Here is a 12,767-nt window from a genome sequence, read left to right as displayed (position 1 = left end):
CATTACAGTGACATTCTTTGTTAGCCCTGCTTTCTTCTAGAAGCTTTTTTTTTTTTAAAGGTGAGAAAAGGGAGGAGCAAAACATTCAATTCCCAGTATTTCATTCAGGTGACAAGAGGCCTGCCATCCTCCTTAAGACAGCCTGAAAGCATGACTAAGGGGCAAATAGCTACAGGAGACAAGCTTTTCCTTTCTAATGCTGGTGAGGCCCAGAACTCATTTCCAGGTCCTCCAAGGTCAGCCTCACTTTGGTCCAGATGAGGCCTTTTTCCAGGGATAAAAATGAGGCTGACTCTCTTGCTGTTGCTTCAGTGCAGGCTGGGTTGACTTCGGGCCTGTCTGCTCCTTCCCCTCACATCAATACTCTAGACAGTCTTGGACTAGCTTCCTGGACATCTTACCGGCGTCCCCTCTAAGAGTGCAGTGCCTACAACACTTGCTGGCCAGCCACACGGGGGCAACTGGCACAGCCATGTGTTCAGAGAGCCCTTTCCCATGGCCTCCTGAAGAACTGAAGGCAAAGCTGCTTGGTTTCCTGTTACTGACAAACAGGAAATTTCCAAACAGAGCTACCACAGCAACTTCTCCCAGCTTCAAACAAAGAACTTTGCTTCCATGTTAAACAAACAAACAAAACCCTCTAAACCATCTTCTGAATTGCTAGTCACTGTGCCTGGATGAACTCTGAACTTAAAAATCACCTCCTAGGAATATGGGTTCCTTAAAGGCATAAATCCACTCAGTCATCCAAATATTTCGGTTCTGAAGCAAGGGACAGACAGAGCTCAATATGATGCCCAGAGAAACTAGTCTTTCTGCTCCGAACCCAACAGGATACCAGAAGCCAGAGTGGGTCGAAGGGGAAACCCACAAAGCCAGGGGGCCCAAATCAAGGCCACCTCCTTCCCCAGCCTCTCTTTGCTACTGCTGTCCATGGGAATGAAAGAGCAGGGGCCAAAGTATGAGGACAGTTTGATCTCTAAATCAAATCAACAAATGTGCCAGGCACTAAGCTGTATGCTAGGGATGTAAGACATCCCTGTTCTTTAATATATTAAGGTTTGGAGAGGGAGGTGGGCATATAGACAAGCACAAAATAAAGTAATTCATGTTATAGTACAAGTTGTAATAAAAATCAAGCATTTGAGTCTATGGATGTGGAGTGTGAAGGTAGAGAGAGGCTCAGCAAAACCTGGACAGGGAAGGCCATAAAGAAGTAATATTTGAGCTGATAGGATAAGGAAGCCTTGAGGTACACCTGCCTCAGACCTGGCCGGCTAGTTGCCTCTAGTACCTACCAGGTTCTGTCACTCTGCCCTATCCTGTTGGCCAATCTGCTCTAGTCGAATCTCATGTAAACTCTCTCAAAGGTCACCATACTTTCCTGGAATCTTTTCCTAAGGAATGTCTAAGGCTAGAAACAATAAAGCACACCTTTCAAGAAATATCTGTGTTTGAAAAGGGAACACATCAAAACAAATGAATGAATCAAAAGCAGTAAAGTTTCAATGACAGAAAGCTGAGAAGTATGGCAAGGAGGAAATTCCTTAAAGCACACCACATCAACACCAGCCTACCCAAAGTCATGAGGAAAAAACCCCTTCAGTTTTCTGAAATGGCTGATTCTTTTATTTCTCTCTGACTTATCAAATAAATGTGATTTAAAACATGCGTATTCCTACTAAAATTGCTCCTGACCCAAATCTTGGCTCTGAGAACACAACTGGGGGGCCTCCGGGAACATGCCAGGACTCTGTGTGTATCAAGCAGCCTCTCACTTTGTGTGAAAAAAGCTCAAAGGCAGAGAGCCAAGAGCTCTGAGCCCCCATGCCTCCCCGGGGTCAGATCATTCTCGGGCCATTCAACAGTTATGTTATGTGGCCAATATGGTAGGAGAAATGGTAGGATTATGGTAGGATTTCTAGGGCCACAGCAGGTAGGGGTCCACAGGAATGGATGCTACTCTCTGGGAAAGAATCAATGCTTACAGAGAATCCTGTCAGAGAAAATGACCAGGGTCACGAGGTATGAAGAGTGAGATTAGCCATGTGGAATGAAAGAATGCCCTAGATCAAATGCCGAGCAAGGCCAAAGGACTGTGGCTCATAGGACTTGCCACCCTTCCTCACCAGCTTTAGGAGGAACCCCACTTATGGGCCGAAAGCTGGATGCTGTGAAGGAAAGAAAACCTCAAGCGTCGTATCCAAGAGGGGAAAGCGAGCCCCGGGTAATATTCAGTAAGTTACTCTGAGTCCTCTTTTTGACTAGGCTCCTGACCCTGGGCTCTGTTTAGTCCAGTTTTAAGCAAGAATTCTGCTGGATTCTTTAGTGAAAATTCCCCACTTCTGATATCTGACCAAATTCCTTATCCCCCACCCTAGCCTGCCTCAAGCAAAAATCCTGTCAAATTGGTTTAGCCAGACTCCCCCTTACCCCTTACCCCTGATATTTCCTCTTAGTAATTTTTATCCACTTTCCCTTAACCCTGCTCTTGGCTATAAATTCCCACTTTCCCTTGTCTTCAGAGTTGGGCTCAATCTCTCTGCCTCATTACAACACCTGAAAGTAGTAGTCTCCCTGAATACATTCTGCCTTACCATCTTCAACATGTGGTCAGAATGTGTGTCAGGACAGCATTTTCTTAAGCACGCACCATGCTCTCTTTTTCCCTTATTCCCTCCTGGCTCTTGTGAGCAGGCTACAGGAGGCACGTGAGCAGGAATCTGGCCTGGAACACCCCCATGTTCCCCCACAAGAAAACCCTTCATTCTCTATCACCTTACTCTGCTATATTTTCTTCATAGACCTTGTTACCATCTGACCCATCATATATTTGTTCGCTTGTTTATTATCTCTGTCTCTCCCCCACTTCTCTATCCTAAAACAGAAGCAGGGACTCTGTTTTGTTCATTGCCATATCCCTAGCACCTAGAACAGTGCCTGGCACATACGGTGCTCAGAACTAACAGACAAAAAAATCCTGCCATAACAGGAACCAGAACACAACAATCAGGAAATGTCAGAAGAGTCCTTCAGAGCATATGTAGGCCTGGAATCTCACACTACACTGTGAACTAGACAGTGCAGTAGTAGTTTTGTTCAGCTATCACAGTGTTTTTCTTAATTTCAAATTTGAAAGTCTTTAGTCTGAGTAGCTACTTAGCTTCTCAAAAGCCCTATTCCTTAACTTGCTAAGCTTTGACCTAAAATGATACCCCTGTTGTTGTTGTTCATCTGGTTTCCAATGCAGACCCCTCACTGGGAGGTTCTAACTCAAGGACTCCAGTGCATTGAAAGATGTGCCTTATTGGTTTGTGAATTCCCAGTGCTGACCACAGAGCCTTAACCAGGCCAAGCATGCAGCCTGGTGCACAGTGAGAACTCAGTGCAATGAAAAAATAAATGAGTGATAGGAGGGCTGAATTAGAATCCCAGTCTCCTAACTTCTAGTTCACTTCCGTTTCCGTAACAACACTTAAGTTCTAAGTTTCCTTCTAGATTGATGGTTCACAATCCTTTTTTCATTGTAAACTTCTTGACAGGCACATTTACAATTTTCTGGGGGCTCACTCAGGATAAACAAAGGGGGTAGTGGCAGCACCAGCCTCTGCTAGAAGCGGGTAATTAGCTGGTATCGCTCCAGCCTCTGAGCCTGGAGGAAGAAGCCCCACCACAGCCCTCGTCAGCCCCCAGGGTTGCCATTTCAGGGCTTCCATTTGCCTTCCGGCTGGAAGAGCTGCCCTGATCTTCGTGCTGAGGATGAGTCTGCAGCAGCACTGTCCAACAGAAATATGATGTGAGGCACATACGCAATTTAAAAAATTCTAATAACCACATAAAAAGATAAAAAGAAACGGGCAAAATTTATTTTAATAAATTTTATGTAACTCATTATCCAAAATACTATCCTTTCAATGTGTAATCAATATAAAAATTATTAATCATATATTTGCATTCCTGTCTTTCATACTGAGCCTTTGAAGTCTGGTACGTACCTTATATTTACAACACAGCTCAGTTTAGACTAGCCACCCCACAAATACTCAACATCAACATGTGGGCAGTGGCTACCATACTGGACAGCACAGGTCTAAAAGGTTGGGGTGGGGGACACTCTGAAGAGACTTCAAAACCTGGCAGCAGATGCTCGCTGCAAAGAGCAGGCTGTCATCTCAGGGGCAGCAGGATGCTCTGTTCTTTCATTCATTCTTTTACCTGCTCACCCTGATCCTAGCTGGAAGCAGCTTATTTCCATTTTGTGACAGGTTCAGTCCTTTCCAAGGCTGCAAGGAATGAAGTATTAAGACCCTGACCTGCAGAAGATGAGACATTTCTTCTCTCAACCTGACCCTTTCTAGATACTTTGTAGCTCTATGTAGCTTCTTTCCAAGATGCTGAACAAAACCACAGGATAAACCTAGTTCCTTCAACAGAAGCTACTCCTTATCTCACAGGAAAGAGCATAATCTCAACACAGCTGAGTGAAAGGTATGCTATCCTCCACAACTCACACTAGAGGGACACGTAACAATAGTGAAATTATGTTTGTTTTGAATGTTACAGTTATATGATTCTTATTTTATCATCACAACAACCCTGTGAAGTAGGAAAGAAAATTTACTTTTCTGATTCCATAAACGAGAAAAATAAAGCCGAGAGGCTAGAGGTCACTTTGACTAGGAGTTAAAAGGGAGTCTTCAATCTATAAAGTTAGTGCTGTCTTGACTACACATTCATGACACAAATGGGCGGATTATCTATTATGCATGTGTACACACACTCAAGAATGAGAAAACTCAAGATGACTTTTCTATTTATATGGCACATATGCACACATGAGAGGGAAGAATGTATACATTGGACAGGACACTATACACACATATATGGAAAATGGAAAGGCTTCTGAATATACACAGGCATATACAAGAATAGGAAAGTAACCTGAATACATGCCAACATGCGTGAGATAAAGGGGCAGCTATCTCGGTATGTATGCACATGGCTTGTGTATATTTATATAACATGAATGAGTTCTCTGCATGTATGTACACATAGAGGGATGGACAGGTTATCTATAAACATGAACATATCAAGGGGCAGAAACAGATCATTTGTATATAAGTGTGTGCACATCCAGAGAGGCAGATGGATTATTTTTATATACATAAAGGAGAGTACCGAGGAAGAATGGATGGTCAGATTATCAGCATACAAACACGTGCACGTGAAGATTCTATCCTCAGTGCTGAGTATACTATTTTTCACTCATTATAATGACCCGCACCAGCAAGTTGCTCAAGCAGTTATATAATTAATGTAGCTGTTCCATATTCCACCCACAAATGCTTTGCTTTTGTCCCTGCTTGTCGTTCAAAGTCAGTCACACACTCCATATCACTTACCTTGCTGCTGCAACCAAAATAAGAGTTAAGGAAATTAAAAAAAACACATTAAAGCACAAATATTAAAGTTTTAGAATGCAAGTGTTATCTTTAGGAGGAAATCCATTCAGAAGCACTCCTCGGTTTGACTGAGAAGCCACAGGATGAACTTTCTCAGCCACAGCACGGTTGCTTGCCCAACCGACGAAAAGAGCCGAAGAGCTATTATTCTCAGCTCCATCCAGCTGGCTGGCTCCACTGTCGCAAAGTTGATGATAGGAACAATGCCCCGAAGAGAAATCCGCTCAGTGAAAGGCTGGGCAGGAGTCTTGCTGACTACAAATCTAGGAATCCAATCTGGTCCACACCTCTCTGCTGAGGGGAATTCTGACGACCAGCCTACTGAAAGCAATAGCAGCCAAACTTCAACAGGATGTGGAATTCTAACTTAATGGATTCCGGGCTTTGAGACTGAGACAGAAAGCAGGGCAGCTCCTGCTCCTGCTGCTGCTCCTCCTCCTCCTCTCCAGCTGCTTCCTGCCTGCAACCTCCCATAGGGCACCAGCCCTCCTCACACGTTCCTGGAGCGCACACCCCCTTCTCCAGCACACTCACGCACACACAAACCTCTCCAGCAAGCTCACTCATACACCCTCCGTGAGTGTCTCTCCCTCTCGCTAAATATAGATCTTACTCTCTCCCCTCCCCCGTTTCTTCCCTGCGTTTTTTCTCCCCCCCCTCCTTTCTTCTCCTTTGCCTATCCACCTCTCTCATGTCTGGGCTATAAAGACACAGAAGAAGGATGCCTGTACTTTGAGGAGCAAGTCTTAGAGGGAAGACAGAACACAGCAAAAAAACTGCCAAAACCCAATACAAAAGAAGTCTCCCTTCTACTGGGACAAGCTTTACATTTCATTGTTTGTTTGGTTGGTTTTTGGTATTTTCATTTGTTTTTGCATGTAATAATCTGCTGTCTGCACTTGGTGAAGTTGAAGAATAGGTAAAGTGTCCAATTGAAGTTAACACCAAATAGCACCAAGTTCTCAGAGTAGATATCTAGTCTAGTTGTTCCTGAATAGCCACAGCAAGAGAAGCAACTAGAAAACAACCATGCCTTTAGGCTATGCCAAGGCAATCATTAAAGAGAAGTAGGGGACACTGGGTGGGCTGAGAAGGACCCTCTACTGTAGAAGTCAGGACTACAGATTGTTTTAGTTTCCAGAATTAGTAAGACCCAAGAAGCCCAAAGTGATACCACACTGACCAAAAGCTGTCTAAGGTTCAAGGCCTGGTATCATGATCTCAAATTTCTTTTTTTTTCTTTTTCTTCTTTTTTTAAATTTTATTTTAATCATTGTTCAAGTACAGTTTTTGATCTCAAATTTCTCAGTCCTTCTTTGCCAGTGGCATCCTTGTCTTCTTACAGACTTGCTAGTTAGGTGGCTCTCACAAGGCCTGATTTCCTAATAATTCAACAATTCTAGGCAGCACCCATCAGGAAACTGAATGTCCTTATCTGCAACAAACACTCAAGTTGTTCACTGCAACAGACTTCCAAACAGAAGCCACACTCTCTTGAAGCCCTGGAGCATGAAATGTTATATACATGAAATACATGACACCCCTTTCTAGTCTGCAACCATAGAACAGGAGAAACACAGTTTGAGCCCAGAGAACCTCAGAATTCTCAGTAGAGAGCTCCAATCAACCTATACAAACCAGGGAAGTCATTGCTATACTACCTCTCTAATGAGAAAAGAAACCCCTCTTTCTTAAGCCAACAGCAGGTGGGCCAGTTTGATTCACCCAGCATGGCCAAACCTGGCTCTCCAACCTTGCTACTTCTACTGCCTTGCAACCTTGAGACAATCCATGACAGAATATAGTCCTACTAGCCAGGAATCAGGTACTTAGTCTATGGGTAACACCCTAGAATCTGTCACTGCAGAACAGGCAGCCCTGTATGGTAGATAAAATAAGCTTTTAAATTAAGAATGATTTCCTTGGCTTACCCGAGATTCCAAGGAGAAAGCACTGATTCCAGAGCCAACATTTGCCACCCTACCGCCTTCTTCCAATAACATCGCTTCCCCCTCAACCAAGGAAGAAAATTTAGATTCCAGGAGATGTTAAGCAACCCATTTCTTAACCATCCACCTCATTATGCAGCCAACACTGACAGCAGAGCACATACCTCCTAACCTAGTTGGGAGCCGGCTGGATGACAGAAGAGATAAGGACTGACAGTGCAACTACAGCCACATCTAAATACAGAAAGGGAAAAAACCTTGAAAACTGTCAAATTTCAGTGGAAGTCACGGCCAATCTATGGTGGGGGTTCCCATATTTTAGCCAGGAGAAAGAACTGAAGGGTTTCAAACAATATTAAATACAGGGAAGACTGATTAAGTCAGAATTCCCTCCCAACCCTGGCCCAGAGCAGAGGTTCTCATCACTAGATTTGCACCTGAGCTTCCTAGACTGAGGAGAAGTTCTAAACTCAAGATTGGGGAAGACCCCCTGAGCTAGGACACTGCCTAAAAACCTACTGCTTCCTGCCTCACCCACCAGTGGCTCCAAGCCATCACTGAGGCCTTTAGAGGCTAATGTGACCCTGTGCTATCTATTCATCTGCCTACCCAAACATGTTCAGCTCATCTTCTGAGCAGCTCAGGGTTTCCAGGCAAACAAAGGCACAGGCAGAAGAAGATGTGTTTAGGACATGAGGCAAAGTAAATCTACTATCGCTAGTTATAGTCACAGCTTTGACCATAAATTACCTTTGTATCCTTCCATCGTCCCATGTTTCAGCAAAAGCAAGAAGGAGAAGAAGTGGGGAAGTAGGAAACAGCAGTCAGTGTAAGCTCTGGTAAACAAGCAGGGTCCTTCTGCCACCATCCCACAGGGCCCACAGAATACCAGACATATGGCCAAAGGACAATCAGACCTCCCCAGTGGACTAGCCTTTGGGGATAAACGAATGATTTCTGTTTCCTGGGCTGTGAGAGCCACATTGCAGCCCCTTGTTACACTGGATCTGGCCCTTGGGAATCCTGGGCAGTCTAGAAGGATAGGGTTGCTTTTTAGAGGTAAGAAATGCCACCACAAGCTCCCACCTCACTTGGGAAGCTTCCTCAAAGCAGGGCTGTTCGAAAACTAGCTGGGCAGAACTGGAAAAACAGATTGGGTTAAGAAGGGAAAGGCATTTCCCTTCCAGAAGCTGTGAAATGCTCTGAACAGACATTCTCAAGGTCTGGTTCCCAATTTAAATCTTTGCAAGGATCTTTGCCTAGAGACAGATGAGTCAAGATGGAAATTCAACATGAGACACTGACACTCACACAGAGTTGTGGGAAGGTTCGGAGCTGCAGGAGTTCTACAGGGGAACCGAAAGGGTGGGTTAGTCAGAAGACCACCTGGTGCATGGATTTCATCCTCAGCTAGAGCATCTGAGTGGCGTCACAGGGTTACTGGAGGAGGGGCTCACCAACCACAATTCTCCCCTGGCACACAAACCAGTCTAAATCTCCCTGGGGCCAGATACAGCTGGTCCAGAAGCAAAGAATATGCCTGCCTCAAACCTGGCCTGCATTTTCAGGTGTCACTGCTAAAGCATGGCTGAGCTGGGACCAGTAGATGCCTACCTTATCTCCCAATGTTAACAATCACATATGTAGGGTGGGAAGGATAGGAGGAGCCAAAGTCCACTTATGCAGGTGTATGCTTGTGACTCTTTTCCTTCTCTACTCTTTGGTGAAGCCAGAAGCAATGTAAAGAGGCTGATATGTGGTCACACAGCTGGGACCTGTTTCATGAGTAAAATGGTTTGTTTGGGTGGCTGAGAAAAACCTTTTTCCCCTGTAGAATTACGCCTTCCATAAACTATTAAAAAATTATATGTAGCAGAGAATTCTGGGCAATGGAAGATGATTCTCCTTCCTCCCTCAGGAACACACCACCCTCGGGGAGTGATGAGCCTGGTAGAGATGTGCTGACTGTACTGATGTGCTAAGACATAGCCGCTACACAGCCTAAATCAGAACTGACAAGCTGCAAGGCAGGCCCAGGGGGTCACAAATTGCTGACAAATTCCAGTCCTACAATCAGGTCAAGCACCATCCCTGATTAGCAAAAATTTGAACATAAAGAGCTGCTAAACCCAGGGCTGCCCAACAAAACAGGTTTCCAACCTGGACCTCCAAAGGCTATGGCCCCATTTCCATCCCAAGATCAAATGATTAAAGACCCATGCAAAGTCATCTACATGGTTTCTGCCTTCTCACTGAGCCTGGTCAAAGTCACAGCTCCTAGATTTAGGACTAAGGCTGATCCTGAACTAGTATCTCCTTATACATGCCCGGTTCACTCCACAAAATGCATTCGCCCTGCCTCCATCTCTGTATCCCAAGGAAGTCAAGAGGCCATATGCTGAGAATTCTCTCCTGGGAATCCAAAATTTGAAATTTCATGGGGAAAGTGAACCTCTTGTACTAAAAGGTGACTGTGTTCTAAATGGCTTAATATTGATCAAATATCCCCTTCTTTATGTTTGTTTTAGCTTGTTCTGAGATACATCTTAGGGTAAATCCAAATCTCAAGAATTCTCCTGGTATAGGACCTTGTTTCTATAAGCTTTTCAAAGTATGCCCCTAGCATATAGGCTTCTCCATATATTTAAAAATATCTGTTATGAGGCACTGAGTTATATGAAGCTAGCTAATGTTCAAAATGGGGAAAGAAGATCTAAGGGAGATCCATCCTTAGTTGGGGAGATCCATCCTTAGTTAGGGAGATCCATCCTTAGTTAGGGAGATCCATCCTTAGTTGGGGATCTCTGATAGAGTAACAGTGAATCATGGTGGGGAGAAAGGGATACTTTCAACTCGATGAGTCAGGAGAAAGAGCAAGACTTAGCCTGGAGATCAAGGAATGCCAGGGGAAAGCCTGCTTATGGTGTTGGTGTTGGTGTTGATACTAAAGCCCTAGGCTGCCAGCTCACCCATACAAACCACACACACACCTCTCTGCTCATACATCAGATCTTTAGAACCCTATCCGCTAATTCCCCACCCAAGGACAGAATCCCCTGTCTAATCTATCGTACCTTACTACCTATAACATCGGTCCCCTTCTCTACAGCCCTTAGTCTAGGCTTCATTACTTCTCACTCGAGTTAATGCAAAATATTCATCCTCCCTAGTCTCCCTTCCTCCAGAACAACCTCCCCCTCCCCCTTTCCTATTCCCAGTCCATTCTTTACAATTTGCTAGCAGGGTACTTCTAAAATGTAGATAGATTTTGTCACTCATTTTCTTAAAATCCTTCTGTGACTGCTCTCAGTAAAAAGTCCAAGCTCCTTAGCACGCTATCCAAGTTCTTTCTGGACTTGTTCATGTCTAGAGGGATCCAGCTTCCCTAAGTGCAGTCAAACCAAGGTCCTTACACACTGAATGTGCCGTCCCTCCTTCTAATTCCACTGCTACTGTCTAGAGGGCTAGCAGCGAGTGAAAACCAGAATGGTGAGGAGGCTAACAACCTTAACAAGAGCTTGTCAGAAAATAAGACTTGGAACCAAAACAGTAAAAACTACTTTGGCATCTGTTATGGGTTGAACTGTGTTCCCCCAAAATTCATATGCTGAAATCTAACCCTCAGTATCTCAGAATGTGACCTTGTCTGAAGATAGGGTCTTTACAGAGGCAGATAAGTTAGAGTGAGGCCCTAATCTGATATGACTGCTGTCCTTATAAAAAGGGAAATGTACACACAGAGATATGCATAGAGGGGAGACGACACAGAGACACAAGAGGAAGATGACCATCAACAAACCAAGGAGAGCGGACTGAAGCAAATCCTTCCGTCACAGCCCTCGGAAGAAACCAACCATAGTGACATACCTTGATTTTGGGCTTTCAGCCTCCAGAACTGTGAGATGGTAAATTTCTGCTGTCTAAGCCACCCAGTCTGTGTAACTTTGTTATGGCAGCCCTAGCAAACTAACATAGTCTCTTTGAGAATTACTAATACAATTCTACTAAAAAAAGTTTTAATAAGTAATAACTAAATACTTATTAAGTACCTAGGTTTTATACCAGGTGTGATGAAAAGATAAGATCCTTGCCCTTAGCGAGTTCACAACCTAATGGGGGAAATGTTATGGCATTTGGTGCAGGCCTGTGAGGGGGAGGAGTATTAGACTTTGTGCATGGGAAAGTGGTAGCACCATTTACTAAGAAAGGGCATTAGGAGATAAGATAAAGAAGAAAGAAAAGGCAATGGGTATAGTTTGAACATATTATATGCGGTGTCTATGAAAATTCTGGTGACTATATCCACAGGCAGTTGGATAGAAGAGTCTGAGCTCATAGAAGAGGACTGAGATGGAGATAGCAATTTGGAATTCATCAGTGTGTGGGTAAAGACACAAGTGGAATAATCTAGAGAATAGAATGAGGTGGAAAATGGGGTGTTCAAGGGCAAGCCGAGGAAAAGAAATGCTGTAAAAGAAACCAAGATAGAGCTGTCAGAAATAAGAAACAGACTTGGAGGGAAAGATACGGCAAAAACCAGGAAGGAAAAGTGTTTTAGGGAGAAACCAGTCAACAGTTTTTATCTCACCTCTCACAAGAACTGCTCCAGGATACTGGTTTTCATCTGGAACGCCCTTCCTCATCTTTGGCTATTTATTTCTGAATATCCTCAAGTGTGAACCAAATAAACACATTTCCCAGCATGCTTGAAGATGATAATCAGGATAGAAAAGCAGAAGCCTAAGGAGTTGGGGAAGATTACTTGCTACAACTTACCTCTTTCCTTTGGCTTCAAGAAGTCTTATTTTGCACACTGTGACTACACTTCAGGATGTGCCTGTTCTGGGATGGTGGCAAATCTCAGCTGCATCATTTACAAAAAGAATACAACTTGCCACTTAGAAGGGGCCATGAATTTCCTTGATGACATATGCTTGTAAACATCACATTGATTTCCATCTTTCTAAGTTCGTGCTGTTTTATTTCTTGGGCATTTCCTGGTAACTGCTAATCTAGTACCCCCTGGCAACTCCTCTGACAAGGCGTTTCTAACCACCCTAATTCAAAGGCCTTGCTCCCTACTTTCAAGTCCTATGGCAACTATTTCCTATTGCAATTGTAAATACAATTTCCTATTGCATTGTATTGGTTAATCATTCCTTTTATAGCCAATTACTTATGGCTTTGTAATATTACTTCAGACTTTAAAGCAATTGTTCCACAAAACTTTGCTAAATGTCTACTAAGTATTAGAAGCTATGCTTGGAATTGCAATTGGTTCGTGACAGTAAGTACACCTAGCAAAGGAGTTAGATCGTACACACATGCACACATGCACAGGAAAGCAGAAATAAAA

The 12,767-nt window shown here is 43.8% G+C and overlaps 1 protein-coding gene across 8 annotated transcripts in view; it reads right to left on the bottom strand.

Moving 5' to 3' along the window:
• The window catches only part of UNC13B (unc-13 homolog B), a 205,218-nt gene that overhangs the window by 53,646 nt on the left and 138,805 nt on the right, over positions 1-12,767 (bottom strand). For 2 of the 8 annotated variants that reach the window (XM_045840118.1, XM_045840119.1), the window contains exon 1: positions 5,403-5,869. The exons of 5 other annotated variants lie outside the window; for them this stretch is intronic. The gene's annotated coding sequence lies outside the window, so the exon portion shown is untranslated. Of the gene's footprint in view, positions 1-5,402; positions 5,871-12,767 lie in introns of those variants that run through there. One more of the 8 variants, XM_045840117.1, reaches the window with a different exon arrangement.

This window comes from Phyllostomus hastatus, unplaced genomic scaffold (assembly GCF_019186645.2).
Source record: "Phyllostomus hastatus isolate PE091 unplaced genomic scaffold, TTU_PhHast_1.1 phas_contig_34, whole genome shotgun sequence".
Taxonomy (NCBI): domain Eukaryota; kingdom Metazoa; phylum Chordata; class Mammalia; order Chiroptera; family Phyllostomidae; genus Phyllostomus; species Phyllostomus hastatus.
This window is presented reverse-complemented; position numbering and strand designations above follow the sequence as displayed.